Below are 27,861 nucleotides of genomic sequence, written 5' to 3' on the forward strand. Positions count from 1 at the left end.
AAGCAGGCTCTGAAACCCTGTGTCCATGAAGCTTGCCAGGACAGCAGAGACACAATTATGACAAATCCTCTGAAATCACAGGGTAGACGAAAATCAACCTGGCCTTATCTACAGTGCCAGAGTTGGGCTCAAGTAGCATATTCAAGTCCCATTGCACTCAACTGCATCTTGCCAGTGGAACAAGAAAGGTGCCGGCCGGTGGTGCAGTGGTGAGGTCTGCACCTTCTGGTTTAGTGGCCCGGGTTCGGCCGATTGGAATACTGGGGGTGAGCCTGCTCACCACTGCTTCAGTCATTATGGGGCATACGTCCGAGGTAGTTCAGAGGCAGATGGGAAGGGACGTTAGACAGGGCCAGATTTCCACAGCAAATACAGGAGCATTGTCAGCAGGTGTGAGCTCAGTGATGCACTTCTGCCAAAACAAAACCAGTTACAAGTTGCAAAGAATAGAAAAACTGAAGCTAAAAAAAAAAAACCAGCTTGCTAGTGAGAAGAATAAGATCTTTATGAAGAACCTTAGCAAAACAGGTGAAAGCTATGTCAATCGAAAACTAGCATACGTTTGGGGAAAGAAATTCAAGGAGACACACGGAGAAAGAAGGATATTCCTGGATCTGGTAATGGAAGAATTAACACACTTGAAACGTCCATACTGGAGAAAGGAATCTCTGGATTCCATGAAATCCCAGTCAAAGTTGCAGAAATATTGGCCACAGAGATAGAAGAGAGAATCCGAAAGTTTCTAGCCAGCAACAAGAGACCCTGAGTAGGCAAAGGAATCCTCAGGAAAACGAAAAAGGCAGGACGTGGCACACTTTCTGATTTCAACATATTGGACGAAGCGCTAGGTACCGAAACGGCACGGTCTGGGCCCAAAAACAGGCACTCAGACCCATGCAACAGAATCGACAGCCCACAGCCCGACTCAAACGCATATGTACATCCCATTTTGGTCCAGAGAGTCAAGAGGAGACAGTGGAGAAAGGAGAGTCTGTACAGTAAACGGTGCTGGGAAGCCTGCACAGCCACATGGACACAACGAGAGTAAACCATGATCTTACACCTGGCACACACACCACCTCGAAATGGATTAAAGCCTTGAATGGCAAACTTGAAACCGTGAACCTTGTAGAAGAAGACCTAGGCAGAGTCTACTTTGCCATCTGTCTGAGCCCCCTATTTGGAAGAAGCATGTCGGACCGGGCAAGGGCAACAAAGAAAACAAGAAACAAATGGGACCACATCAAATGCACACGCTTCTGCCCACTCAAGGAAACCATCGACTCAATGCAAAGAGAGCACAACAACCATGGGAGGCTGTTTGCAAATCACACATAGGACAACGGTTGAAAAGCCCAAAGATATAATCAACTCGCATGTCTCCACAAGAAAAAAAACAACAAGCCAATGAAAACCTGGGCAAAAGATGGAAACAGAGATTGCTCCGAAGAAGATTGAAAGAGGGCCAACAGCTGCATGAAAACTTGTTCACCATCATTAAGTCTCAGGCCAATGCAAATCCAAACTGCAAGGACATAGCAGCTCACTGTGGTCAGAATGGCTATAAGGAAGCAGACAGGAAACAAGTGTCAGAGAGGAGGTGGAGAGAGTGGAAGCCTCCTGCACTGCTGGTGTGAGTGTAAACCGGTGCAGCCACTACTCCAAGCGGTGTGGAACTGCCTCAGAAATTTAAGAATCCGTGTCTCATATGATCCAGCTATTCCTCTGTTGTGTGTTTATCCAAAGAACCCGGAAACACTACTGCATAAAGACATGTGCACCGCTGAGTTCACCACTGCACTACTGCCACTATTGAAGACTTGGAAGCCGCCCTGGTGCCCAGCAAGAGACAAATGCAGAAGGAAAATATGCTATAGCCACACAATGGCATACCACTCAGCCAGAACAAAGGATGCAATCCAGCCATTTGTGACCACCAGAATGGCTATGAGGGTTTTAGGAGAGGTGAATCAAGCCGCAGGGAGAAAGTCAAATACCATAGGATCTCACTTACAAGGAGAAGAATAAGCAAGCACTAAATAACAGGTGGCACGGGACATTTAATTGGGGGTTCCACAGGCAAAGAGGGGCGGTGGGGGAGGGTGAAAGAGATGATGAGGCACAAGTGTGTGGTGAGGGCCTGTCATTAGGCTTACGCTGGTGCAGATGATGTAAGCTACGCAGAAGTCTAAATCGATGAGGATGCAAATCTGAAAGATAAAGGATGTTCTAATTCAGGGTTATGGCAATAAATTCACCAAAACTCAAAAATCCAAAAAGGGGTCCAGAATGAGGGCATAAATCTTTGGGGGCTGCAGGAGATTAGAGAAGGTGAACTTCCAAGGATGGAAAATCACCTCAAAATGCGTACTGATGCTACAGAAAGGTAGACCATTCCAAACAGATGAAGAGCAATACTACCAAGAGAACATGATCCGTCCTAAACCCATGAACCAACGGAAAATGTTACCGTCCATGATTTTACTACTAATCACCTTCATGAATAATGCAAACAGGCCCACGTCTTCCCAATTCTGGCAAAAGGTTGGTCCAAAATTACAATTCAGGGCCATCTCTGTGATGGAGCGCATAAGTGCCCACGTTCCTCTTGGGCGGCCCAGGCCTCACTGTTTGACATCACGGGTGCAGATCACATTAGCAGTGTTAGGAAATATAGATTTCATGGTAATATGCGGACAGGGATGATAAATAAGTTGCAATTGTGAGGATACGTTATCAATACGCACCACAAAATGAACCATGAGAATATTACAATCTATGAACGAATCTGGTACACTTCCCCAAAGGAGAAAGGAAGGAAAACATGTGACCTGCCAAGGTGGAATATGCAGAGTGCTAGGAGATGACAGGATCATTGCACATCACAGGATTGCCTGGGCAACTTCAACTTGGGAGGGAGTCCAGGGTTTTCTCAGGGGAAGGTCCACCCACTTGGCCATCTACACAAGGTGTAAGAGATACAACCCAGGATAATCTTACAGGAAAGAAACCAGTGTCTAGAGAGAATGTAGCAGGCCTTCAAAGTTCGAGAAGAAAGTTAGAAACTGACAAGAAATCCAGAGAAAGGAAAACTATCCTACCTGGAAAGAGTGAGGAGTCAGACTGGTCTGAGATGGCTCCAAAACTCTGTGCGCATGGAGGTTGTCAGGACAAGTTAGAATTTTGAGGTTTTTTATGGCATCACAGTGACCATGTCCCCGTCGTTTTCTAACTTTCTCTTCTAACTTTGAAAGGTCTACTACATTCTCTCTACACACAGGTATCTTTCCTTTAAGATTCTTCTTGGTTTTATCTATCTTTTGTGGATATGGTTAAACTGGTGGACTTTCCCCGGAGACAGTCATGGAGGCCATCCCAAGCTGAAGTTGCCCATTCAATTGCCTGATGCACAATGATCATGTGATCTCCCAGCAGTCTGACAATTCCACCTTGGCAAGTCACATGCTTTCATTCCTTCATCATTTGGGGAAGTGTACCGGATGCGTTCACAGATTGTAATATTCTCAAGGTTCTCTTTCTGGTGTGTATTGATAAGGTCTCCTCACCAATTCTACTTGTTTATGTTCTCTGTGCCCATCAGACCGTGTAATCTGGATTTCCTAATGCTTGTAATATAGTCAACACAGTGATGCTAACCTTTGAAACCCGGTCAACTCAAGCGGAACATGTGCACTTACCCGCTACACCACAGGGCTGGCCCTGAATTGGACTTTTGGACCAAACTTTGGCCTGAACTTCGGAATATGTTGGCCTGCTTCGATCATTTGTGAAGGGAATCAGTAGTAACATCATGGATGGTAACATTTTCCATCGGGTCATGTGTTTGGCTCGGACAATGTTCTCTTGCTAGTATTCCTCTTCATCTCTTTGCAAAGGTCTACCTTTCAGTAGCATCATTAAGCATTTGGAGGTGATTGCCAATGCTTGGAAGTTCATCTTCTCTAATCTCTTTCAGCCTCCAAAGCTTTAGGCTGTAAATCTGCACCCCTCTTTGGAGTTTTGATTTTATGTGAATTGATTATCATAACCCTACATTGTAAGATCCTATAGCTTTCAGATCTACATCCTCATAGATTTAGACTTCTGTGTAAGTTACATCATCTTCACCACCGTAAGCCTAATTACAGGCCCTCACCACACACTTGTGCCTAATCAGCTCTTTCTCCCTCCGGTGGCCGCCCCCATTTCCCTCTGGGAACGACCAATCCTATGTCACGTGCTACCTGTTTGTTTGTCCATTTTTCCTCTTCTCCTTGTGCATGAGATCCTGTGGTATTTGACCTTTCCCCAGGGCTTTTTTCAGTTCCCCTAATACCCTCAGGAGCCTTTCTGGTGTTCACAAATGGCGGCACTGCCTCCGTTCCTACAACTGAGTGTTATGCCATTGTGTGGCTATAGCCCATCTTCCTTCTTCTTTCGTCACATGATGGGGACCAGGGCGGCCTCGAAGTCTTGGATATCGGGAGTAAGGCTGTGGTGAGCACAATGGTGCACGGATCTCTATGCGTTAGTGTTTCCAAGTTCTTTGGATAAATATGCTGCCAAGGACTACCTGGATCTTATGGTAGATGGATTCTGACATTTCTGAGGCTGTTCCACACAGCTTTGCATAGTGGCTGCACCGGTTTACACTCCCACCATCAGTGCAGGAGGCTTCTCTTCTCTCCACCTCCTCTCCGAAACCTGTGGTTTCCTGTCTTCCTCCTTATAGCCCTCTGACCACTGTGAGCTGCTATCTCAGTGCCGTTCGGATTCACATTGACCAGAGACTTAATGATGATGAGCATGTTTTCATATAGCCTGTTGGCCATCTTTCTATCTTCCTGGGAGAAATGTCTGTTTCCATCTTTTTAACAGGTTGTATTGGGCTCGTTGTTTTTTTTTCCTCTGGAGACATATGAGTTCATTGGATCTTTTGGCTATTCACCTCTTCTCCGATGTGTGGTTTGCAAACATCCTGTCACAGTTGTTGTGCTGTCTTTGCATTGAGCCGATGGTGTTGTTGGCTGGGCAGAAGGTTCTGCGTTGGATGGAGTCCTGCTTGATTCTTGTTTCCTTTGTTGCCATTGCTCAGTCACACATGCTTCTTCCAAACAGGCAGCCAAGCCAGATGGCAAAGAGCAAGCTGCCTGCGTTTTCTCCTCATAGTGTCACGGTTTCAAGTCTTCCATTCAAGGGCTGAATCCAGTTCGAGGTGGTGTGTGTGCCTGGTGTAACATCATGGTCTACTCTCATTGTGTTACATGCGGCTGTGCAGTCTACCCAGCACCATTTATTGTCGAGACTCTACTTTCTCTGCTGTCTCCTCTTGGCTCCCTGGTCGTAAATGGGCTGTCCATGCATGTGTGAGTTGACCTCTGGGGTCTCGATTCTGTTGCATGGGTCTGTGTGCCTATTTTGGAGTCCAGGCTGTGCTGTTTCGGGACCCAGCTCTTTGTTCTATATGTGGCAATCGGAAAGGGTGATAATTGCTGCTTTGTTCTTTTTCCTCAGGATTCCTGTGTCTATTCAGGGTCCTTTGTTGCTGGATAGAAACTTTAGGATTCTCTCTCCTATTTGTGTGGGACAGATTGCTGCAACTTTGACTGGGACTGCATGGAATCCAGACATTGCTTTCTCGTCAAAAATAATCCATAACCAATCTATAAATGAAACTTTGGGTGAGCTTACTCTGAGCTTAAATCTGAGGATTATAACCCGGGCATCAAACAAGTGGGGTGCACAGACTGGTTATATGCTCCCAGAGAGGATGTTTCACATAGGATTGAAATGTCCCATTTACAATAGTCACGAGACTACTCTGTTGGCACAGCGATTGATGGAAATAGCAGGTAGGTCTTCTGTCTCAGTGAACACAGCAGGGTGGCGGTCTGTTGCCTCCAGCTGACTGGTCACAGGTGGACTGGGTGGTCAAAGGTGAGTGCAGCAATCTGTTCATAGCCTAGGACAAAATGCTTATCCCTAAGGAAATGTTAATGTTGGGGAAGTTGCACCTTTATCTTAAGGGCCATAGGAAATGTCTAAGCAGATATGCAATGCGTGCTAAATAGCCATAGTCAGGCCCTTTTGGAAAAAACAAAATCAGGCCGAATTAGGTCTATACCAAATGGCTTCCTCATATACTCCAATATATCCTATTGCTTCCCATTTTTATTTGTCAGCTTTCTGCCGTATGGACGTTTCAAGTGTGTCCGTTGTTCCATTCGAAGGGCATGGAATAGCCTTGCATTGCCTTGTGACTTGTGGAATTTCTTTCCCCAAAACTTTGCTAGTTTTTGGTTTCCATCGCTTTCTCCTGTTTGGTAAAGGTTATTCGTAGATATAATTTTCTTCTCACTGGCATGGGTCTTTTTTATTTTGAGGTTCAGCTTTTCTATTCTTTGCAACTTTTAATTGGTTTTGTTTTGGCAGATGTTTATGGCTGTGCTCAAATCTGCTGGCCATGCCGCTGTATTCTCTGAGGAAGAGTGGTGCTCTCTAAATTCGCTTCCCATCTGCCTCTACACTAGGTCACATGCCTGGCACAGAATGGCTGGACGATCATTGAGGAGGCTGACCCCCAGGATTCCACGTGGCTGACCATGGGCTATCGACCCAAATGAAGTGGACTCCACACTGCCCCACTGGCCAGCCCCTTTCATGTTCCATTGGCAACCTGCAGTTGAGTGGAATGGGACTTGAATATGCTACTTGAGCCCAAATCTGGCCCTGTGTAGATGCGGCCAGCCTGTTTATCTGGCACACTGTGATGTCGGAGGATTTGTCAGAATCGTGTCTCCTCTGTCCAGTCTAGCTTCGTGGACACAGGCTTCAGAGCCTGCGGGGAGCAGTCTCATAACTCACCCTTCCCATTTAGACCAGGTTTGACCTTCGCTGTAATTTTTGGGGTTGTGACTTTCTCAGACTTTCAAGCGTTCAAGAAGAATCTGTCTAAAGACTGACGTCTATCACTGTGGATTATTCACTTGTGATTTCTGTTGGCCTTCCATTTGACAGGACCTTATTTTCTTTTCCATCGTCCAATCGTCATGGTCTTTCTGAGGTATCTCCCTTTGGTATGCTTATCAGTGCGTTCTCCTTCATTCCAAGTTATGAATTTTGCATTTCTTTAATCACCTTAGGTTCTGTAGGCCGAGGTGTGAGTCCTTTCGTGATTGTTGGGTGTTGTCTTGGAATTTTTATAGGTCACTTGTAGGAATCTTTGCTATCCTGGTCGAGTTGACACTGCACTCTGAGAACTCGTGGTCATCTTGGCTGGTTTGACATTCTGAGATCAGAAACTCCAGATTCGTGGGGGTCCTGGCAACCACCTTCACGGACAGTATGTTTCTGAGACAAGTTCGCAAAATCTGATGAACTCCTCTCTCCAGGTAACAGATTTTTCTGTCTCTTTTCTGGATTTGGGAAATTTCGAACTTAACCCCTGATCCTTGGGCTCTCCACCAGATTAGGTCTAGATACTGGCTTACTTTATTTCCACAGGGTTTTCTATTGGTTTGACTTACATCCTCAGCTCTGGCATGTGTAGTTGTCTTTAAATATAATGGCAGTGTTCTAATTTTCAGCCAACCCCCTTCCATATGGTGTCAAAACACAGAGTCAGTACTCTTTCTACGGCAAGAGATAATGGGAGAGAATTTCATTGGAGTCCAACTGAGCACTCTAGCCTGTGGGGGCAGCCTTGACACAGGAACGAAGCCCTCTGGAAAAGGGTGCTTTTCAGCACACTTCCAATGCCCTTCCAAACCAGCAGACATACTCAAAGAATGATCGGCGTGCATTTCTTCAAGTCTTCAAAGAGATGTCTTGGGACACATTAGCATGTACCCAGTGGGCCCCCATGACTCCAGAGCTGTGGAAAGGGAGACTTCTCTTCAAAGCATGCTAAGGGCGTAGGACAGAGGCTTCGATTCTTCTCTTCAATGTCCTCAAGAGATCATTCTTGACTTTGGATTATGAGTAAGGCAGAAGGCCAACATAGGACTGATAAGCGCCAAGTCCGGCCTCTTGTTTCAAATCAAGTTTCAAGGTTGAATCAGCACGGCCTCCCCATCTACTTGAGTAGATGACAATGTTCTCCTCTCAGCGCTTGTCCCTCTATTAGCGCTTCTTCCCAATGATTCCTTTCTTATCCCTTGAATCAGCGTCTCTTTGATCTCTTCAAGTTTCTCTGCCTGGTTCCTGTTGGGAAAAGCTGTTTCTGGGTATCTCTCACTTCACTATCACAGCCTAGGCAAATACTCGCCCGGGAAACATGTGGCCATCTTTGGTGACATGTTCAGCGTGATGTCATAAACACCCTCGGATTTTTCTAAGTTATCCTGACAACGTCCATGCACACAGTGTTTGAGAGCCATCTCATACCAGTCTGAAGACTCCATCATTCCAGGTAGGATAGTTCTCCTTGTTCTGCATTTCTTATCAGTTTCTAAGATTCTCCTCGAACATTGAAAGGTCTACTACCTTCCCTCCAGAGACCGGTTTCTTTCCTTTAAGATTATCCTGGGTTTTACCTCTTACCTTTTGTGGATATGGCCAAATGGGTGGATTTTCCACAGAGAAAGTCCTGGAGTCCCTCCCAAGTTCAATTTGCCCAGGCAATCCTCTGACTCGTGTGATCACTTGGCAGTCTGACAATTCCACCTTGTCGGGTCACATGTCTTCCTTCCTTCATCATTTGGGGACGTGTACCTGACACGTTCATAGATTGTAATATTCTCATGGTTCCTTTTCTGGTGCGTATTGATAAGTTCTCCTCACAATTTCTACTTCTTTATGATCTCTGTGCTGACCAGACCATGAAATCTGGATTTCCCATTGCTATTAATCTGATCCCCACCCATGATGCTAGGCGGTGATGCCCGGGCCGCCCAAGAGGAACGTGGGCACTTACTTGCTACACCACAGTGCCAGACCTGAATTGGACTATTGGAGCAATCTTTCGCTGAACTTGGGAAGAAGCTGGCCTTTTTCGATCATTCCTGAAGGTAATTAGTAGTGGCCTCATAGAGGGTAACATTTTCCCTTGGTTCATGAGTTTAGCACGGAACACATTCTCTTTGTAGTATTCATCTTAATCTATTTGCAATGGTCGACCATTCTGTAGCATCATTAAGCATTTTGAGGAGCTTCACAATCCTTAGAAGTTCATCTCTCTAATCTCTTTCAGCATCAAAAGCTTTATGCCGCAAATATGCACGCCTTTTAGGATTTTTTCTTTCCCTCTGAGAAACACTAATCCAAAGGGAAGGCTGGTATCCAAAGCTAGAATGCTCAGTTTGGCAACAATGAAATTCTCTCCCCCATCCCTCGCCATAGAAGAGTATTGCTTATGTGCTTTGACACCATATGTGAGGAAGTTGACTGAAAATTAGAACATTACACTTATATTTAATGAAAAATAAACATGACAGAGATGACTATGTAAGTCGAACAACTAACGAATCCTACAGATATAAAGTAAACCAGCATCCAGATGTAGTCTACTGAAATGATCAAGGATCCAGGGTCCACTTCGAGCGTCCCCAAATTCGGAAAAGAGACATAAAAATATCTTACCTGGAGACAGGAATTCATCAGATTTCTCTAATTTGTCTTGGAAAAATTATGTCCATATGGTGGTTGCCAGGACAACCTAGAATTTGGAGATTCTGATCTCAGAATGTCAAACCACCCAAGATGACCTCGTGTTCTCAGTGCTCCATTGGACCTAGGCTAGGATAGCAAAGACTCCTTTAAGTGAACTATTGAAATTCAAAGACAATACCCAAAAATCACGAAAGCACACACACGTCGGCCTAGAGAACATATGGTGACTAAAGAAATACAAAATTAATAACTTGAATGAAGGACAAGGGACTGATAAGCATATCTATGGGAGACAGCTGAGAAAGACTATGACAATTGATGTGGATTAAGGCCGCCCAAGCTCGAAAAGCCCAAGGTTATGTGGTGTACATGCAGAACTATATGACCCGGTGAATTTCTTTTGGTATGAATTAGAGGTGCCCCAGTGAGAGAAGCCCAGGTCATGCTCACCTACATGTCTATCTATATGGCCAGATTAGTATCTAATATTATATGACCACACAATAACCAGACCCCATCTGAACTGAAATCATTTAATGACGTTTACATCATATTTTCTTTTTCCAGTAAAAATAAGTCATGTACCCATGACTCATAAAATTAGACCTTACCCTCAACTCAGGGCAGCAGCAGGAGCTCTGACTGCCCATGGGTCCTTTCCGCATTCAGCAGCAGCAGCAGCTCTTCGCTGCCCATGGGTCCTGTCCCCATGCATGCAGCTCTACACTGCCCATAGATCCTGTCCCCATGCAGCAACTCTTTACTGCCCATGGGTCCTGTCCCCATGTTATCCTGTAACATTCTCTAAATAAAAGAGCACCACTACCAGACGTTGAGAGTCCAAGAAATCTTTCAACTCTTCAGCTCGCTGAGCCTGCATCATATCTTGTGTCCTGTATGGGGAACTTGCTTCGTCAGTTTTTGAGCTCGAGTTCTGGAAAGTGCCCCTTTCTTTCTGGTGCCTCTCTCTTTTTCGAGGATGGATCTAAACTCACTTCTCCATCAGGAGCTTTCTTGGTTAGCTCTATGAATCGATGTTTGTTGCCCATGGCTACTCTATGGGGCAAATCATGGCATTCAGCTTGAAGAGAATCAGTAGCTTAAGCCTCAGGGTGATGTAACATGAATTAATCCATACCTTCCTGAGTCTATCTCTAATATATAAATATTACCTGGGCATGCATAGGCCACTTAAGTCGTTAGGATGGTTGGCAATCTGCAAGACTCCGGTGGGAGGTTTCTTCTCCTAAGGCTGGATTGGGATACCTCCCATGGCACCTGACCAGGCTCTGAACTGTGAAAATGTCCCAATCGGGAATCGAGTTCAAGGAAACTACCAAAGTCTAACCTTTGCTTGAGTATGGGAAACCCTTCTTCAGAGAATGACTCCAACACGCAATTGGGTAGAATGTCCCTCAGAGCGACGGAAAATTCCTCACAATTTTTCTCCATTATGTTCTCTCTTAAACTTCTCCTTTTGTCTCGGGGACCATTCACCAGGCACCTATTACTGCCAGGCAGAATAGGAAAGATGTTCACCAGGCACCTGTTACTGCAAGGCATCCGAGGGAAGGTATACAAGGGATGCAATGCTGGCAGACACCCCCGTCACCCCTTGCTATAGGAACCCCACAGTAGGAACAACAGGTGGGATGCTGCCGTAGGTTCAGGGGGCATTTTCAAGGTAATGGACGTGTCTCTTTCATCTTTATTAGAGATACAATGGCCATTTTCATCTCCTTTTGAGCTTTGCAACCGGGAAACTAAGAAATATTTCAAGAGTCAAGTCCTCCAACACTGGGAGCCCCAACTTTGGCTTTCTGGGCCTGATCACCCTGGCGAGCCCAAGTAGGGTGCCCTCTGTTGGCGGTTGACTCATTGAGTATTTTAGTCACCTACTGAGTTGGCTATGAGGGTAGGAAATCTGTGATTTTTTCTGTGAACAGTCGTGTTACAGTAGTGTGCCACAGCACGGGAACTGTTGTGTGACTGTTATCTTGAGAACCCTCTGAGCAGCCATGAGGGTGAGGTCTGGTGTCTTCTATTCCTTTCTTTGTTTTGGTCATCATCTCCTCTGTTGTCACCAAGTCGAGGTTAAGATCAGGCTGGACCTGATCAGAACCTGCACACTTCTGTGAAATCGAAAAACTTGAAAGCATTTTCAAGGGACTTAACTCTCAACCTGGGTACTTGGAGCCACGGCCCCCAGTCAGTTCCAGGCCTTTGTAGACACTCCACACTTCTCCACTCCACTGTCAGTCACACACTGGCTTTACTGCCATGGGGAATGCCATAAGCATCCCCAGAGACTCACCACTCAGGGTCATTCCAACTAATTAGAAACACTTTCAATTGTCTGGGTTATGGCACAGAAACTGCAGCTGGGAGAAAGTTTGTGAGGTTTCTCTGTGCCTTTATGGTGCAGTTGGACAGGTAGATCAACCTAGAATGTCCTTCAAGTTACAGTCCAGTTTCTGAGAAATCAAGAGCAACCGTCCTTAGAAAGTCCTTGCAAGACTGGAAAGACAGTTCTAGAGGCAGCTCAGTTTCGACCTAGTTCCTTTATCATGAAAAGGATTATCATCCCCCCTCTCCAGGAACTACTATCTAGCCAATCACTCAGTCTTAAGACTCAAAAAAAAAAAAAAAAGAAAGGAGGGGAAAGGATAAATGGCCATAAGTGTGTCATTGCAAAAAGTATAGCATCTAGAGAGTCTTCTCCATAAGCATTAGTAAAAAGGCTCAAAACAAAGTTTGGATTCATAACTGGTGAGCTTTGTATTATTCTACCTGATTCACGGCAGTAGCTTTTAAAACAATAGTTGTACAGTCTCTGTGTACGTGTGTCTATGTGTACGTTATACATGTGATATTTTTACCCCTGTATGGTATGGCCACCAGGTCATGTAGTTTGGCTTGTAGGCCAGGTCACCTTGGGCTTGTCTAGCTTGGGCAGCATTAATCCACATCATAAACCACCACTGAACCCATTATGACCGGAAATCTTTGGGGATATGAATGATGGTCAGTCTTCTGTAACTACTTCTGGCTGTACAAGGTCGTAGAGCTTCCCCAAAATGGGGCCATAGGTACAGGTAGGAAGTTCAGTGGACCAGAAGTCTTCACCGGTGGAGTTCAAGGATGACAAGTTGTACAGAGCCTCTGGAGACGAGAGAATCCTTTGACGAGAGGTGGTCCAGGAGGTGAAACATTTTTGACATGCTAAAGACAAACAAGGAAAGAGACAACAAATTATAATAAAAAATACAAGCAGTATGTTTACCCCAATGAATAAGATTTTGAAGTACTGCAGAAACCTGGTCCTGACTAGGAGTTCAACCAGTCGTTTACAGTTAGGGTTGGTCAGACATGGATTTAATTTGGTGGCTGGGATAGGAAGCCAGAAATATTTTGATGGTAGTCAGGAATATAGACACAACATTGTTTTTGTAATGACACTGGTGCCCCCTTTTGCTGCTGTCAAGACATCCAGTGCCATTTGGATTTGGAGGACTGCCTTACACACTTGGGATACTTCTAAATTGAGCAGCGAAATGCTATGTTGTGTATAATTTAATGCCTTCATACTAAATTTGTTTAGGACTTCCATGTGCAAGACGATATTTTTGATTCCTAATTGGGGAAGGAAAATTGAGGAAAGATGGTCATACCAGTGGAAGACAGAGCGGGTCCAGTGCTGTTGCAGGTTGGGTAGCTTAGCAGGAGGAGATATGGTAAATGTAGTTCTACCTTGCATCCAGACAAAGCCTAGGGTGCATCATCCAATCCATCCAGGTGGCAGCCAAGGTAATAAATTGGAGCCACATATCCACTGAGCACCGTTAGCGGCTAACCAATGCATTCTGGGCCGTCTATCCCAGTCAGTCCCAAACTAACCTGTATTTTTTTTTTTAAGGCTATGACATAAGAACACATATAAAAGGGATTTTTTCCCAAGGTCAGCTGCTATTAGGCCATGTATCACAGGTGTGGTTGGTTTCTTCCCAACAAAGAGCGGCCTTTTACTCAGTTGCCCACTAGTAGGAGTGAACCAAATATACTCATCCCAAATTAGATATGGTCCATCCTGTGTGTATCGATAAGTTGGGGACTTTACTGTTGGAACTTGTTTTGTTTGATACACCTGTGACAAGGCAAATCTAGTTAGTATTTGGACAGTAGTATTGAAGGAAAATGTTTGATTGTGGCCAGGGAACTCCGAGGTGTCAGAGATAGATGGCCACAAGGAGACATTACGATTAGTAATAGATGAATCTTGCGGAAGAAAAGAGCTAGAATCTAGTATCCATGAATGGCTACTGTAGATTCTACAGAGGCGTAATTTTTTGCTCTCTTAAATCATCCTCATTTTTACAAAAGATAGCCAAATTATGATTAACACTTTTGCAAATAAAGTGTAGTTTCAATACAACTTGCTCCAATTATTTACATAAGAGCAGAAAGAATCGGAATTGCTTATACAGGTTTTTAAAAATCTGCTTTGCTGGAATTTTTTCTGAGGAGTCTCAGATTGAACTGTGAAGGCCTCTAGAGGCCAGAAAAGCCAAGCCAAAGACTTGCCATCAGATTTGGCCTGCAGTACCTACAGATTTGAGTTGTGTTCTCTTTGAGGTCACCCAAAATATTTGGAGGTTCCCTGCACCTGCCAGATAAGCAAGATTCCTTAGTGACCGGGCAAGATTGCCAGAATCTCTGTAAACAAGGTACCAGGCCCATGTTTCCAAGTGGCTGTATTCCAGAAAGTCCAATCTTTGTTCCTGAAATGCTGTCTTGTCATATCTGAGCCTGTATATTACAAATATGACATTCCAGTCCAAGCCATGGTAATATAACCAATGTGTCTTGTTATAAAGAGAACAGATTCTTACGGAACTTATGCAAATATTGCCAAGAAATGACCATACCCAGTAACAAAGGGTTTGACAATTCCTTAGGGATAAGGTAGGGAGAAAAAGGTAAATGTTTCAGTTTTGCTCATGAAGGTATAATTTCACTAAATGGCTGTAAGTCATAGTTAGCATAAGAGAAAAGAGAAAAAGCTTTCCTTCATTACGAGAAAACAAAACAACACATCAAAACTCAACAATATTTCAAATAGAAGTCCTAAAAAATTACAATCATCCTTATCAGTTCACACAGCCCTGCATAATCAGTTCTGGGGTTGAATCTTCTGTTAGTAGATTGATGAACTTAGTTTCTGTTAGAATTCTGTAATTTCTTACTCCATTCAGTTTTACAATCTGAAAGTTTATCAGAAGCCTGTCGTTTAGAACCTTTTTGTCAGAACCCTTTGGTGTAATTTCTCAGAAGATGAAGCATATTTGCAAAAGAAAAAAGCATCAGAGTAAAACAACAACTACCTGGAAATGGACAAAGGACTCAAAAGTGCAATTGAGAAAGAAACTTGGCTACTTCTGTGACATATTAAACTTCCAGATAATAAGTGGACTTATGACTGATAACGAGGAGAGATCAGAATTTTAGGAATGCTATATAATTTTAAGACATCTATATTAATAACATTTACCCATCTAATAACACCTAAGAAACTCCATCATTACTTATTTTACAATGATTCCCGTGCAATGTAATAGACCAAATAAGTCTAATTAGTTTAGTATTTTCCTCCTTTTGGAAGAGAGAGCAAATGTCTTTGAGAAGTCTCAAGGGCCCTCTGAAAAGCCTCAGATTAATTTTTCTTTTGTCTACCAGGTCAAAAGACAGCCTTCATTTAGGATTTGAATATTTTTGAGGGAGAATCTTGTCAAAACATATCAAAAGCTTTTCAAATGCTTGTTCAAATGTGAAACAACACTCACTGTGAAATATGCTCAGGTATCTATTCAAAGTGATAACAGAAAGAGTCAATAATCTTAATAGTGACCAAAGTCATTATAGTCACAAAACAGGTTTGTCTCTTAGGTAGAGTTACTCGAAGTAATATCTTTTATAACCTCTTTATCAAGAGCAGATCAAAAGTTCAAGAAAATGTATCCTTTTAGAGAAAACCAAATTTGAATTTCTGCACCTACTTATTTTTAACATTCAAACTCATTCACTTAATTGAACTTACTTTAGTCTTCTTGACCAGGCATAAAAATTCTTTCAGACTTTCTTCTTCACGAACCTTCTAAAACTTTCTTTTATGTTTTCAGAATTTCTCCCAAAGTCTTTGTTTTTTCCTTTCTAGTACATCAGGACGAATTTATCTTCCTTAACCAATCAAAAAAAATATTTCCAGTATTTATACCTTTTTTACTGAAAACGTACATTTTAACTTCCTTGAATACAGAGCTCTTTTTCTTAGTAATTTCCTGTAGCTTTAATTACGTAGGTTAATTAGAACTTTTAACCCTTAACAGACCTACTAAACACTAAAAAGGAAAACAATTATGAATTGTCTTTTATATCAACATTCTGAACACTTCATAAATTTAGAAACACGCCACTTTACAACAAAACACAAGGCATGGTTTTTAATACACCCACACGCTTTTAGCCTCTTCAAAAAGAAGCCAAAAGTAGATAACTTAGATGTGTTTATTAATAATGTTTCAGTGTTTCGTCCTATCCAGAAATGACCCAGATATTCAGATTTTTATCATTTAACTTAGCTTGGCAAAACTCAAGATGGTTACCAAAAAGCATTTCGAAGCTGTTTTTCTTTCCCAAACTATACAGACCATAAAAGTTTTTGTACTCACTTTAATGAGTATTATCTATTTAAACCATTTGTTTCCATCAATTATGTTCAGATTACCTACTGAAACCTCATGAGGCCTTAGACAAAACTGGTCATCATTTAAAGCTATTACTTTGCTGACAAATTTTGCAGACAACGTGAACTTATATGACTAGTAAACCCAGGCTGAAGGCCTGCATCCCTATGCAAATCCCGACATCCCTGACAACAAGACTATTTTCAATCAGACCAACAAACTTCAACAGTCTTTCATTTACCAAAGGTTAATTCACATGACATTAACCTTGAAAGGCACTGAGTTAATTTCTACTGCATTTAGCATTTATGTAAACACTTACTATAAGCCAACTAAACAGAGATCTTAATTTTGGTCATACCACCCAAGGCTGAAAATATCACATGTATAACCTACACATAGACACGCATACACAGAGACTGTACAACTACTGTTTTAGAAGGTACTGCCGTGAATCGGTTACAATAATATAAAGCTCACCAGTTATGAAGGTAAACTTTGTTTTGAGCCTTTTTACAAATACTTATGGAGAAGACCCTCGAGATGCTAGACTCTTTCAATGGCACATTTATGGCCATTTCTCCTTTCGCCTCCTTTTTTTTTTTCAGTCTTAAGACTGAGTGATGGGCTAGATAGTAGTTCCTGGAGAGGGGGGATGATAATCCTTTTCATGATAAAGGAACTAGGTGGAATCTGAACTGCCTCTAGTGCTGTCTGTCCATCTTGCAAGGATTTTCTAAGGACAGTTGCTCTTGATTTCTCAGAAACTGGACTGTAACTTGAAGGACGTTCTAGGTTGATCTACCTGTCCAACTGCACCATAAAGGCACAGAGAAACCTCGCAAATTTTCTCCCAGATGGAGTCTCTGGGGCATAACCCATGCAATTGAAAGTGTTTCTAATTAGTTAGAATGACCCTGAGTGGTGAGTCTCTGGGGATGCTTATGCCATTCCCCATGGCAGTAAAGCCAGTGTGCGACTGGCAGTGGACTGGAGAAGGGTGCAGTGGCTACAAACACCTGGAACTGGCTGCAGGCCTGGGCTCCCAGTACCGGGGTTGAGAGTTAAGGTCCTTGCCAAATATTTTCAAGTTGTTCGATTTTACAGAAGGTCCAGGTTCTGGTCAGGTCCAGCCAGAACTTAACCTCGACTTGGTGACAACAGATGACATGATGAGAAAAACAGAGAAAGGAAAAGAAGACACCAGACCTCACCCTCATGGTTGCTCTCACAGGGTTCTCAAGATAAGATTCACACAACAGTTCCTGTGCTGTGGCACACTACCGTAGCATGGCAGTTCTCAGAATAAATCACAGGTCTCCTACCCTCATAGCCAACTCAGTAGGTGACTAAAATACTCAATGAGTCAACCGCCAAGAGAGGGCACCCTACTTAGGGTCGTTGGGGTGATCAGGCCCAGAAAGCCAAAGTTGGGGCTCCAGTGGTGGAGGCCTTGATCCTTGAAAGATTCCTTCGTTTCCCCAGTTGCAAAGTTCAAAAGGAGATGAAAATGGCCATTGTAACTCTAACAAAGTTGAAAGAGACACGTCCATTACCTTGAAGATCACCCCTGACCCTATGGCAGCATCCTACATGTGGTTCCTACTGTGGGGTTCCTATAGCAAGGGGTGATGGGCGTGGCCCCCAGCATTGCATCCCTTGTGTACCTTCCGTGGTATGTCTGGCAGTAACAGCTGCCTGGTGAACATCTTTCCTATTCTGCCTGGCAGTAATAGGAGCCTGTTGAATGGTCCCCAAGAGAACAGGAGAAGTTTAAGAGAGAATAGGATGGAGAAAAATAGTGTAGAATTTTCCACTGAGCAGGGGGACATTCTACCCAATTGCGTGTTGGAGCCATTCTTTGAAGAAGGGTTTCCCATATGCAACCAAAGGTTAGACTGTGGTACTTCCCTTGAACTGTAGTCCCGATGGAGACATTCACACAGTTCAGAGCATGGTCAGGTGCCATGGGAGGTATCCCAATCCAGCCTTAGGAAAAGAAACCTTCCAGGGTAGTCTTGCAGATTGCCGGCCATCCTAAGGACTTAAGTGGCCGACCCGTGCCCACCTAAAATTTGTATATTAGAGATAGAGTCAGGAAGGAATGGGGTAATTCACTCTACATCGCCCTTAGGCTTAAGGTACTGATTCTCTTCAAGCTGAATGCCATGATTTGCCCCATAGAGTAGCCATGGGCAGCAAACGTGGATTCAAGCAGCTATCCAAGAAAGTTCCTGATGAAGAAGTGAATTTAGATCCATCCTTGAAAAAGAGAGATGCACAACGAAGAAAAGGGCACTTACCAGAAGTCGAGCTCACAAACCTATGAAGCAAGTTTTTGATATGGGCCACAAGATATGATATGGGCTTGGTGAGCTGAAGAGTCAAAAGAAAGATTTCTTGGACTCTCAAATTCTGGAAGTGGTGCTCTTTTACTTATAGAATGGTACAGGACAACATGGCGACAGGACCCATGGGCAGTAAATAGTTGCTGCATGGGGACAGGACCTATGGGCAGTGAAGAGCTGCAGCTGCTGCTACATGGGGAAAGGTTCCATAGGAAGTCAGAGGTCCTGCTGCTGCCCTGAGTTGAAGGTAAGGGCTAATTTTATAATGCATTGGTACGTGACATTTTTACTGGAAAAAGAAAAGATGATGTTAAAAGTCATTAAATGATTTCAGATCAGATGGGGTCTGGTTATTGTGTGGTCATATAGCATTAAATACCAATCTGGCCATATAGATAGGCATGTAGGTGAGCATGAAATGGGCTTCTATCACTGGGACACCTCTAATTCATACCAAAAAAAAAAAAAAAACTCACCGGGTCATGTAGTTTGGTATGTAGGACAGGTAACCTTGGGCTTTTTGAGCTGGGGCAGCCTTAATCCACATCATTCGTCATGGTCTTTCACAGATATCTCCCATAGATATTCTTATCAGTCTTTTCTACTCCATTCCAAGTTATGAATGTTGTATTTCCTTATTCACCATATGTTCTGTAGGGGTCTAAATTTACGGCCTAAAAGTTTGGAGGCTGAAAGAGATTAGAGAAGATGAACTTTCAAGGATTGGTAATCACCTCAAAATGCTTAATGATGCTACAGAAAGGAAGACCATTACAAAGAGATGAAAAGGAACATTACCAAGAGAACACGTTCCGTGCTAAACTCAGGAGCCAAAGGAAAAGGTTAAAGTCCACAATGTTACTACTAATTACCGTTACGAATAACCAAAGCAGGCCAACATCATCCCTAGTTCAGGCAAATGTTTGATCCAAAAGTCCATTTCAGTGCCGGCCCTGTGGTGTACTGGGTATGTGCCCACATTCCGCCTGGGCGGCCAGGGTTTCATTGGTTAGCACCACGGGTGCGGATCAGATTAGTAGCATTAGCAAATATAGATTTCACGGTATGTTGTGGACAGACATCCTAAAGAAATCGAAATTTTGAAGAGACGTTATGAGTACACACCAGAAAAAGAACCATGGGAATATTACAATCTATGAACGCATCAGGAACACTTCCCCAAATAATGAAGGAAGGAAAACATGTGACCTGCCAAAGTGGAATTGTCAGACTGCTAGGAGATGACATGATCTTTGCGCATCAGAGGATTGCCTTGGAAAATTCATCTTGGGAGGGCCTCCGGGACTTTCTCTTGGGAAAGTCCACCTATTTGGTCTCATCCACAAAAGATAAGAGAGAAAACCCAGATTAATCCGAAAGGAAAGAAACCAGTGTCTAGAAGGAAGGTAGCAGACCTTTCCAAGTTCGAGGAAAAAGTTAGAAACCAACAAGAAACACTTAACGACGAAAGCAATCCTAACTGGAAAGGGGGAGTAATCAGACTGGGATGAGATGGTTCTGAAGAACTGTGTGCATGGAGGTCGTCAGGACAACTTCGAATTCTGAGGGTGTTTATGACATCACAGTGAACATGTCACCCAAGATGGCCACAGGTTTCCAGCCCGAGGATTGGCATAGGCTAGGATATTCTAGTGAGGGATACTCAGAAACAGCTTTTGCCCACAGAAACAGGGCACAGAAAGTTGAAGAGATCAAAGACACGCTAATTCAAGGGATAAGACAGGAATCATTGGGAAGAAGCCATAATAGAGGGACAAGCACTGAGATGAGAACATTGCCATCTCCTCACGTCGAAGAGGAGGCCATTCTGATTCAAGCTTGAAACTTGATTTGAAACAAGAGGCTGGAACTATGAGACCTATGTTGTCCTTCTGCCTCACTCATAATGCAAAGTCAAGAATGATCTCTTGAGGTCATTGTAGAGAAGAATCAAGGCCGCCGTCCTAGGCCACTAGCATTTTTTAAAGAGAAGTCTCACTTTCCATAGCTCTGGCATCATGTGTGCCCACTGGCTACATGCTAATTTGTCACAAGACACCTCTTTGAAGCCTGGAAGGAATGGACAACTGTCATGCTTGGGGTATGTCTCTTGGTTTGGAAAGACTCTAGAAGTGGCTCAAAAGCACCCTATTGCAGAGGGGGTCATTCCTTGGTGAATGCTGCACTCCAAGGCTAGAGTCCTAAGTTGGGATCAATGAGATTCTCTCCCGCTTCTCTTGCCGTAGAAGGAGTATTGATTATGTGTTTCAACACCACATGTAACGATGTTGGCTGAAAATTAGAACATTATCATTATATTTAAAGAAAAATAAACATGCCACAGGTGAGGATGTAAATCAAGCAAATAACAAACCCTGTGGAAACAAAATAAGCCAGTATCTAGACATAATCTAGCAGAGCATTCAAGGATCAGGGGTGAAGTTCGAACTTTCCAAATCCAGAAATAGAAGGATCTCTCACCTGGAAAGAGAAATTCATCAGATTCGTCTAATCTGTTGCGGAACCATTGTGTCCGTGAAGATGGTTGCCAGGACAACCTCAAATCTGGAGTTTCTGATCTCAGAATCTCTAACCAAGGAAGATGCCCACATGTTCTCAGTGCTCAGTGTCACCTCGGCCAGGATAGCAGAGATTCCTTCAAGTGACCGATGGAAATTCAAAGACAACACCCACCAATCACAAAAGCACTCGCACAACAGCCAACAGAACATATCGTGATCAAAGAAATGCAAAATTTATAACTTGGAATGAAAAGGGAACACACTGATAAGCATATCAAAGGGAGATAGCTTAGCAATACCATGATGATTAGCCTATGGAAAAGAAAAAAAGGTCCCAGAAAATGTAAGGCAAACAGAAATCACAACTGAATAATCCACAGTGAAAGACGGCCGTGTTTAGACAGATTCTGCTTAAACGTTTGAAAGTCAGAAAAGTCACAACCCCAAAACCTGCAGTGAAGGTCAAACCTGGGCTAAATGGAATGGGAGAGTTCTGAGACTGCTCCAAGAGGGCTCTGAAACCTTGTGTCCATGAAGCTTGCTGGCACAGCACAGACACAATTCTCAGAAATCCTATGACATCACAGTGGACCAGGAAAACAACATGGCTTCATCTACACAGGGCCAGAGCTGGGCTCCAGTAGCATATTGAAGTCACATTCCAAAACAGCAGGTTGCCAATGGAACATGAAAGGGGCTGGCCACTGCTGAAGCTGTGAAGTCCGTGCCTTCTGGGTCCGCAGCCCGTGGTCGTCCATTTGTGCTCTTGGGGTTGAGCCTCCTCACCGCTGGTACAGCCATCCTGGGAGAGTCCTGGGAGGTAGTGTAGAGGCAGATGGGAAGTGACGTTAGACAGTGCCACTCTTGCTCAGCAAATACAGCAGCACGACCAGCAGATGTGAGCACTGCCATAAACTTCTGCCAAAACAGAACCAATTAAAAGTTGCAAAGAATAGAAAAACTGAGCCTCAAAAAAAGAAGCATGTCACTAAGAATAATAAGATATCTAGGACTAACCTTCACTAAACAGGTGGAAGCATTGTAAACCGATACTAGCAAAGCTTTGGCTAAAGAAATTCCAGAAGACACAACGAAACGGAAGACTATTCCGTGCTGTTCGAATGGAAGAACAAACACACTTGAAACGTCCATAGCGGATAGAGGAATCTGTGGATTCCAAGCAGTCCCAGTCAAAGTTGCAGTGATCTTTCCCACAGAAATAGAAGAGAGAATAATAAAGTCTCTATCCAGAAGGAAAGGACTCTGAATACCCAAAGGAATCCTGAAGAAAATGAACAAAGCAGGACGTATCACACTTTCTGATTTCCACATATAGGAGGAAGTGCTAGGAACCGAAACGGCACAGTCTGGGCCCAAAAACAGGCACACAAATCCATGGAACAGAATCGAGAGCCCAGAAGTCAACTCACGCATATATGCACATGCATACATGCGCAACACATTTTCAACCAGGGAACCAGGAGTACACAGTGGAGAAAGGAGTGTCTCGATAAGAAACGGTGCTGGGAAGACTGCACAGCCAAATGTAACACAATGAGAGTAGAGCATGATGTTACACTAGTCACACAAACCACCTCGAAACGGATTAAAGACTTGAATGGAAGACTTGAAACCGTGAGACTTCTAGGAGAAAACCTAGGCAGCATGCTCGTTGCCATCTGTCTTAGCAGCCTATTTGGAAGAAGCGTGTGTGACAGGAATGGGCAACAAAGGAAACAGGCAGATGGGAAGCGACGTTAGACTGGGCCAGTCTTCCTCAGCAAATACAGCAGCATTGCCAGCCGATGTGAGCACAGCAGGAAACATCTGCCTAAATAAAACCAATCAAAAGTTGCAAAGGATAGAAAAACTGAACCTCAAAAAAAAAAAAAAAAAGCATGCTAGTAGGAAGAACAAGGTATCTAGGAATAAGCTGTGCCAAACAGGTGAAAGCTATGTAAACCGAGAAGTAGCAAAGCTTTGGGGAAAGAAATTCCACAAGATACAAGGAAATGGAAGGGCATCAGTGCGCAGGGAATGGAAGAAAACGAAGGAAGAATGAAGTATCATCACAATGATACCTTTCTTATCCCTGGAATCAGCATCTCTTTGATCTCTTCAAGTTTCTGTGCCAGGTTTCTGTTTGGAAAAGCTGTTTCTGGGTATCTCTCACTTGAGTATCCCAGCCTAAGCCAATCCTGGTACTGTAAACATGCAGCCATCTGGGTGACACGTTCACTGTGATGTCATAAACACTCTCAGAATTCAAAGTTGTCCTGACAACCTCCATGCACACAGTGTTTCAGAGCCGTCTCCTCCCAGCCTGACTACTCCCCCTGTCCAGGAAGCATAGATTTCCTTGTTCTGGATGTGTCGTCGGTTTTCAACTTTGTCCTTTAACTTGGAAAGGTCTACTACATTCCCTCTAGACACCGGTTTCTTTCCTTTAAGATTATCCTGGGTTTTATCGCATATCTTTTGTGGATATGACCAAAAGGGTGGACTTTCCCCATAGAAAGTCCTGGACTCCCTCCCAAGTTGACGTTGCCCAGGAAATCCTGTGATGCACAATGATCGTGTGATCTCATGGCAGTCTGACAATTCCACCTTGGTGGGTCACATATTTTCCTTCCTTCATGATTTGGGAAAGTGTACCAGATGCGTTCATAGACTCTAATATTCTCATGGTTCTTTTTCTGGTGAGTATTGATAAGGTCTCCTCACAATTACTACTTCTTTATGATCTCTGTGCCAACCATACCTTGAAATCTGGATTTCCTAATGCTAGAAATCTGATCGGTACCCATGATGCTAGCCCCTGAAGCCCGGGCCACGCAAGAGGAAGTTGGGCACTTACCTGCTGCACCACAGGGCCGGCAATGAATTAGACTTCTGCACCAACCTTTGGCCTGAACTTGGGAAGATGTTGGCCTGCTTCAATCATTCGTGAAGGGAATCAGTAGTAACATCATGGAAGGTATTATTTTCCATTGGTTCAAGAGTTTAGCACGGAACATGTTCTCTTGCTAGTATTCCACTTCATCACTTTGCGAAGGTCTACCATTCTGTAGCATCATTAAGCACTTTGAGGTGATTACCAATCCTTGGAAGTTCATCCTCTCCGATCTCTTTCAGCCTATAAAGCTTTAGGCCATAAGTCTGCACCCCTTTTTGGAGTTTTGATTTTATGTGGATTGATTGCCGTAACCCTGCATTCTAACATGCTATAGCTTTCAGATCTACATCCTCATAGATTTAGACTTCTGAGTAGGTTACATCATCTTCACCACCGTAAGGCTAATTACAGGCTCTCACGATACTTGTGCCTAATCAACTCTTTCTCCCTCTGGCCCTCGCCTACTTTTCCTCTGAGAACTACCAATCCCATGTCACATGCTACCTGTTTGTTTGTCCGTTTTTCCTCTTCTCCTGTACGTGAGATCCTGTGGTATTTGACCTTACCCCTGGAGCTTGGTTCAGTTCCTCCAGTACCCTCAGGAGCCATTCTGGTGGTCACAAATGGCTGGACTGCATCCATTCCGACAGCTGAATGCTATGCCACTGTGTGGCTATAGCCTATGTTCCTTCTCCATTCGTCCCTTGATGGGCATCAGGGAGGCTTCCAAGTCTTGGAGATCGGGAGTAAGGCTGTGGTGCACACAGCAGTGCACGGATCTCTGTGCATTACTGTTTCCATAATCTTTGGATATATACGTCACGGAGGAATAGCTGGATCATATGCTAGGTGGATTCTGAAACATTCTGAATTTTCACTCCTTTGTGTAGTGGCTGCATCGGCTCAAACTCCCACCTGCAGTGCAGGAGGCTTCCCTTCTCTCCACCTCCTCTCTGAAACTTGTTGTTTCGTGTCTTCACCCTTATAGCCATTCTGACCACTGTGAGCTGCTATCTCATTGCACTTCTGATTTGCATTGGCCTCAGACTTAATGATGAGGAACATATTTTCATACAGCCTGTTGGCCATCTTTCTATCTTCCTGGGAGAAATGTGTGTTTCCATCTTTTGCCCAGGTTTTGTTGGGCTCATGGTTTTTTTCCTGTGGAGATGTGTGAGTTCACTGGCTCTTATGGCTGTTCACCCCTTCTCCGATGTCTGTTCTGCAAACATCCTGTCGCAGTTGTTGTGCTGTCTTTGCATTGAGTCGATGGAGTCGTTGGCCGGGTAGAAGCTTCTGCGTTGGATGGAGTCACGTTTGTTTCTTGTTCCTTTCGTTGCCCTTACCCAGTCACACATGCTTCTTCCAAGTAGGCGGCTATGCCAGATGGCAAAGAGCAAGCTGCCTGCATTTTCCCGCAGCAGTTTCATGGTTTCAAGTCTTCCATTCAAAGCTTTAATCCATTTCAATGTGGTATGTGTGCCTGGTGTAACATCATGGTCTAGTCTCATTGTGCCACTTGTGGCTCTGATGTCTTCCCAGCACTGTTTCTTTTCGGGACTCTCCTTTCTCTGCTGTCTCCTCTTGGCTCCCGTGTCGAAAATGGGCTGCCCATATATGTGGCAGTTGACTGCTGGGCTCAATTCTCTTCCATGGGTCTGTGTGCCTATTTTGGGGGAAAAGCTGTGCTGTACCGGTACCTACCGCTTTGTCCTATATCTGGCAATCAGAAAGTGTGATACATGCTGCTTTGTTCGTTTTCCTCAGGATTCCTCTTCCTATTCAGGGTCCTTTGTTGCCACATAGAAACTTTAGTATTCTCTCTTCTATTTCTGTGGGAAAGATTGCTGCAACTTTGACTGGGACGACATGGAATGGAGACATTGCTTTTTGTGGTATGGATGCTTAAAGTGTGTTCGTTCTTCCATTCAAAGAACATGGAATAGACTTCCGTTTCCTTGTGTCTTGTGGAATTTCTTTTCCCAAAGCTTTGCTAGATTTCGGTAGACATAGCTTTCTCCTGTTTGGCCAATGTTATTCCTAGATTTTTTTTTCTTTTTACTGGCATGCTTTCTTTTTTGCTGTTCCTTTTTTCTATTCTTAGCAACATTTAATTGGTGTGTTTTGGCAGAAGTTTATGGCTGTGCTCACATCTGCTGGCCATGCTGCTGTATTTGCTGAGCAAGAGTAGCGTGGTATAACGTTGCTTCCCATATGCCTCTACACTGGGTTGCACACCTGGCCCAGAACGGCTGGATGAGCGGTGAGGAGGCTCACCCCCAGGATTCCATGTGGCCGACCCTGGGTTGCCGACTCAGAACGCAGGGACTTCACGGCTGCCACACTGGCTGGCCCCTTTCGTGTTCCATTGGCAACCTGCAGTTGAGTGGAATGTACTTTAACATGTTACTTGAGCCCAACTCTGGCCCTGTGTAGATGAGGCCAGCTTCTTTTTCTGGACCACTGTGATGTCGGACTATTGTCAGAATTGTGTCTCTTTTCCAACCAGGCTTCGGGGGAAACAGGGTTTCAGAGCCCGCGTGGAGCAGTCTCAGAACTCACCCTTCCCAGTTAGCACAGGTTTGACCTTCAATGCAAGTTTTGGGGTTGTGACTTTCTCGGACTTTCAAAAGTTCAGGAAGACTCTAACTAAACACTGAAGTCAATCACTGTGGATTATTGAGGTGTGATTTCTGTTTGCCTTCCATTTTCTGGGAGCTTGCTTTCGTTTCCATAGTCTAATCGTCATGGTTCTGAGCTATCTCCCTTCGATATGCTTATCAGTGTGTTCTCCTTCATTTCAAGTTAGGAGTTTGGTATTTCTTTAATCACCATAGGTTCTGTAGGCTGATGTGTGAGTGCTTTCGTTACTGTTGGGTGTTGTCTTTGAATTTCCATCGGTCATTTGAAGGAATCTTTGCCATCCTAGCCTAGATCCAACTGAGCACTGAGTAAACGTGGTCATCTTGGTTGGTTCGATATTGTGAGATCAGAAACCCCATGTTTGAGGTTGTCCTGGAAACCACCTTCCCAGACACAATGGTTCTGAGACAAATTAGATGAATCTGATGGATTCCTCTCTCCAGCTGAGAGATCCTTCTGTCTCTTTTCTAGATTTGGAAAGTTCAGAACTTCACACCTGATCCTTGAACGCTCCACTAGATTATGTCTAGATACTGGCTTACTTTATTTCCCCAGGTTTTGTTATTTGTTTAATTTACCTCCTCAGCTGTGGCATGTTTATATTCCTTTAAATAGAATGTTAATTTTCTAAGGTTCAGCAAACATCGTTATGTGTGGTGTCAAACACATAATCAATACTCCTTCTACGGCAAGAGATGGGGGAGGGAATCTCATTGATCTCAACTGAGCACTGTAGCCTGGGAGGACAGCCTTCACACAGTAACGAAGCTTTCTGCAAAAGGGTGCTTTTGCGCACTCTTCCTGAGTCCTTCCAAACCAAGAGACATACCCCAAGCATGACAGGGGCCCATTCCTTCCAGGCTTCAAAGAGATGCCTAGTGACACATTACCATGTACCCAGTGGGTGCCTATGACGCCAGAGCTATGGAAAGTGAGACTTCTCTTCACAGAATACTAGGGACCTAGGACCGAGGCCTCTATTCTTCTCTTCAATGTCTTCAAGAGATCATTCTTGACTTTGGATTATGAGTAAGGCAGAAGGCCAACATAGGTCTGATAAGCCCAAGGTCCGGCCTCTTGTTTCAAGTCAAGTTTCAAGCTTG

This window comes from Equus asinus, chromosome 1 (genome assembly GCF_041296235.1).
Source record: "Equus asinus isolate D_3611 breed Donkey chromosome 1, EquAss-T2T_v2, whole genome shotgun sequence".
Taxonomy (NCBI): domain Eukaryota; kingdom Metazoa; phylum Chordata; class Mammalia; order Perissodactyla; family Equidae; genus Equus; species Equus asinus.